The sequence below is a fragment of the Urocitellus parryii genome, unplaced genomic scaffold (genome assembly GCF_045843805.1).
Source record: "Urocitellus parryii isolate mUroPar1 unplaced genomic scaffold, mUroPar1.hap1 Scaffold_37, whole genome shotgun sequence".
NCBI lineage: Eukaryota > Metazoa > Chordata > Mammalia > Rodentia > Sciuridae > Urocitellus > Urocitellus parryii.
In genome coordinates, this window is record NW_027553327.1 from 4,687,201 (window position 1) to 4,691,227 (window position 4,027).

Genomic DNA, 4,027 nt, shown 5'->3' on the forward strand with positions numbered 1-4,027 from the left:
GTGATCCGTTGGTAAGATGGTATTCACAAGTAAGCACTTGTGTTCTATTTTTCTTCCACACTAGAATATGCCTGGTTGGATTCCAGAGCTATTTACAGACATCTGAGGAAGATCCTAGTTTTCAAGTCTGTCAGGAAAATATTCCATATTGTTCTAAGCCAGATTATACCCATGGGAAAACAGAGACTGGTTTTCTTTTTCTTTACTTTCTGACTGTACATTTTCAAGAACCCAGATTTCTCAGATACACCAATTAAATGGAGTCGAGTTGGGGTGGGAAGAGGGAACCTGTGCTGCTCACATTCCAAAATGATTTGATCAGTCCATAAAAGCACTCTTGAATCTAGTGATTTGTTTTTCACTGAAGCTGGGGTTTCAGGTGGTAGGCTGCATTTTGTGGGTAGGTGGGATACTTACTGTAACACAAAATGCTCAAGTTGCTGAAATCCTTTTGGCTTGGCTTCTCGACTTTCCTACTGGCCTGGCTGGTCTTGGGACTTGCAGATGTCAGTATGGGGCAAACAGGATGGAGGCCGGAGTGGCACAGATGGGCCCGTGCCCTAGCCTCAGGAGAGCTGGAGGGATGGCTGGAGCCTGGAAGAGCTAGGCAGATGGCCGGGGTGGCAGTGACAGTGCAGAGGACACAGCCGCTGCTGCTGCCAGGGGTGAGGACAGGAAGGCTGGGGCCAAAGGTTTCATCATATCTTTCTGGAATGCAAGTTTTGCTGTTAAAATGCTTGGGCTCCGCTGGAGTTTGTTGTAAGGGCTGTATTTCGGCTTCAGTGGCTTCCCTGCAACTGGTCTTTATGCCTCCTGCTAGAAATGTGCTGTTTGAGTTGAATTTCTGAGTTAACATGAACATCACAGATTTCACAATGAAATGTCTTGTTCTGTAGTCCTGACCCCCTTATTGCCATTCTGCATCTTTAATCTTGATCCAGGTCTAGGATAGGACTTAATTGGACCAGCTCCATTACGAGCCTCAACCATGGTCTTGTGTTTAGATCCAGTGTTGTGTGCCTCTAGCTGTGACAGGGAGTTCAAAGCCACTTTGCATAGTGAACAATAAAGCAATTTTTTGGCTTTCTCTTCTTCGGATTCAGCAACAGACCCTGGTGCTCCATTTGTGCTTTTGGTTGTCCCAGGTGGCAGGGCAGTTGTGCCAGATTTGAGGAGAAATGAGCCACTTTCAGAGCATGATGGCTGACTGAAACTATTGGCTTTCAGCTTTCCTTTATCTTCGGATTTGTCAGAGCTGTTGCCTGTGATTGGAGTGATGGAGCAGCTGGGATTAGCCTTTGCGCTGTCCTTGGAAGAAACCATTTTGGGTTTATTTTTCGTTGCCTCTAGTGCTTTGTCCTTCTTGGCATGTTTGCTTCTTTTGTAGTGGGCCTCGGCCTGGCTATCTGAGTTAAAGCGAAGTTGACAGACATTACAAGAAATAACTTGTTTCTTCTTTGGGGGAATGGATACTCCAAATGTGTGGTTAATGACTGCTTTTTGCACAGGATCCATTGTGTTAAAATTTGGAAAGAGCCCAACAGCCGAACTACCGTCCATTGGAAAAGACATAAATGGTTCGATATCCAGTGAAGGCTGCATCATCAGAGTAGGAGTGCGCACAAGAGCAGGAAGGGTAGTAGTATGGCATGTACTGCCTGTGCTGGTGTTGGGGCTGGGGCTGACCAGCAGTGTCCTCGAGCTCTGGGCTGGAAACCGGGGCTGCCCATTGCTCAGCTGCTTCACTCGTTTGCGATGGGATTTGCCATTGTAATGGACCTGGGCCTGGGCTGCAGAGTTCAGCTGGATGTTGCACACCTCACAGAAGGAGAACAGAATTTTCTTTTTCTCTTTACTTAACTGCTCCTCAGGCCTGTCGGTCTTAATGCCCCTTTCTTCAAAGCCCCGTAGAAAAGCTGCCATATTCATAATTCCATCTTCAAGATGGTACTTCATACATTGGGTTGTGTTCTAAAACCCCTTTTTTAAGTCGGTTGATGGGAAATTGTGCATATTTTCTTATAGATTTAGAAAAACAAATTGCTTTTAGGTTTCCAGATCAGCCCATAAACATCAATTTAATCTTCGATGAACTTGAAACGTAGACCATCTGGGCGCGCCGGCAGCAGGCGCGTAGGGCAGTGGCTCCTCCAGCCTGGAATTTGTTGCTAGCGCTCTGGCGGTTGCTGCGGTCCCGCCAGGGCTGCACTGAAGCTCCGCGCAGACGCTCTCCGGCGATCTGCTGCACCCCCGGACGGTGGCTACCATGACAGCGGCGGCGGTGGCCTTGGGGAATCATATCACAAAATTTTTTGATAAAGGGGAATTCAAGTTCTCCTTATTCATGTGTCCAGTGTGAATAAAAGCACTGTCATAAGGCAATCCATTTGAGGAGCAGGTGGCTTACTAGGGATTGAACCTAGAGGCTCTTAACCACTGGGCCAGCACTTTTTATTTTGAGATAGTGTCTTACTGAGTTAGAGTCTCACTAAGTTGCTGAGTTGACTTTGAACTCACAATCCTCCTGTCTCAGCTTCCAGATCCACTGGGATTACAGGTGTGAGCCACCACACCCAGCTCCATTTTTATTTTACAGCTTAGGAAACTTTTTTTGATATTTATTTTTTAGTTATAGGTGTACACAATGTCTTTATTTTACTTTATGTGGTGCTGAGGATGGAACCCAGAGCCTCACACATGCCAGGCAAGCTCTTTACCTCTGAGCCACAACCCCAGCCCCAGGAAACTCATTTTTAAGTAATTTGGAAAACATGTGACATACTGACCTGTTTATGCAGGTGGGCTATCCTGGACCTCCTACCTAAAAATTAATGATCATATGGTTCTTTTCAAACCTGAGTTCCTCTAAATCACTTGGCTTAAATGAACATCAGTTTGTCATTGTCCTTGACATTCTCTACCCTTCTCCACCTCCTATGTATACACACTGGGGTTCACAGTATTCAAAACAGTACTATCAAAAATTTAGTATTCACTAAAAACAGGCCAAACTCCATTAACTTTTCTACTTGCTGCTCAACTAAAATGCCATTAAAAAAATATAACACTTCGTTATATCAAAATATTTGGCAATGTAAAAGGTCTCCTTTATATTATTTTCTTGGAGTTTGGAAAAGAGTGACCCAGTTTCATTTTCAAATCTGTTTATTTAAAAAAAAATTACATTCTAAAGATTCAACAATCTATCAAAATTCAAGTCTGTTTTTTTTTTTTTTTTTTTTTTTTTTTTTGTCCCTGGTAGGACTAGAAAACGGTCATATTTTTATAACCCTTTTAGGAAATCTATCCTAAAAAAAATATTATACTAAGTTTGACTTTTCAAAAGTCAAATGCAACATTACTTATTGAAATGTAAAAATTGGAAACAAAGTGTCCATATACAGGATATGAATAATGGCACATCCAACATTAAGTAGCCAGCCATCAAAATGTCATTGCTAAATCCCTCTTATATTTTCAGAGTAGTAGTATGGGGGAAATTCTTATAAAATAAATAGAGGAAAGCAAGATACAACATCCACTATGTAGGATGATTGCAACTATGGAAATAAATAAAGTCAAATATTAACATTTGTTCTGGTTGGTGGGTTCTGGGAATTTTTCCAAAATTTTGCTGAATGTAAACTTAATGATTGAAATAAATTAATTCATAACAAGATATAAAATTGACTTTCCTTTTTCCTCTGAGTCTCTTTATATGCTCATTGGACAAGATTAAAGCCCTTGCTGGGCATAGTAGCACTATCCTGTAATCCCAGCAACTCCAGAGGCTGAAGCAAGTATATCCCAAGTTCAAGGTCACCTCAGCAACCTCGGCAAAAATACTCAGCAACTTAACAAGACCCTGACTCAAAATTAAAATTAAAAAGGGCTGACAATACAGCTCAGTGGTAAAAACCCCTGGGTTCAATCCCCAGTACCAACCAATCAACCAACCAACCAACCAACCAACAAAAAGATTAAAGCCCTTTTTTTCACAAATAAAACAAAAGCCATTTTTCTCTCT

General features: G+C 42.3%; 1 pseudogene; it reads right to left on the minus strand.

The window, feature by feature from the left end:
* Positions 1-507: 507 nt before the first annotated feature.
* LOC144252131 (zinc finger protein 385B pseudogene) lies at positions 508-1,941 on the minus strand (annotated as a pseudogene).
* Between the last annotated feature and the right edge of the window lie 2,086 nt (positions 1,942-4,027).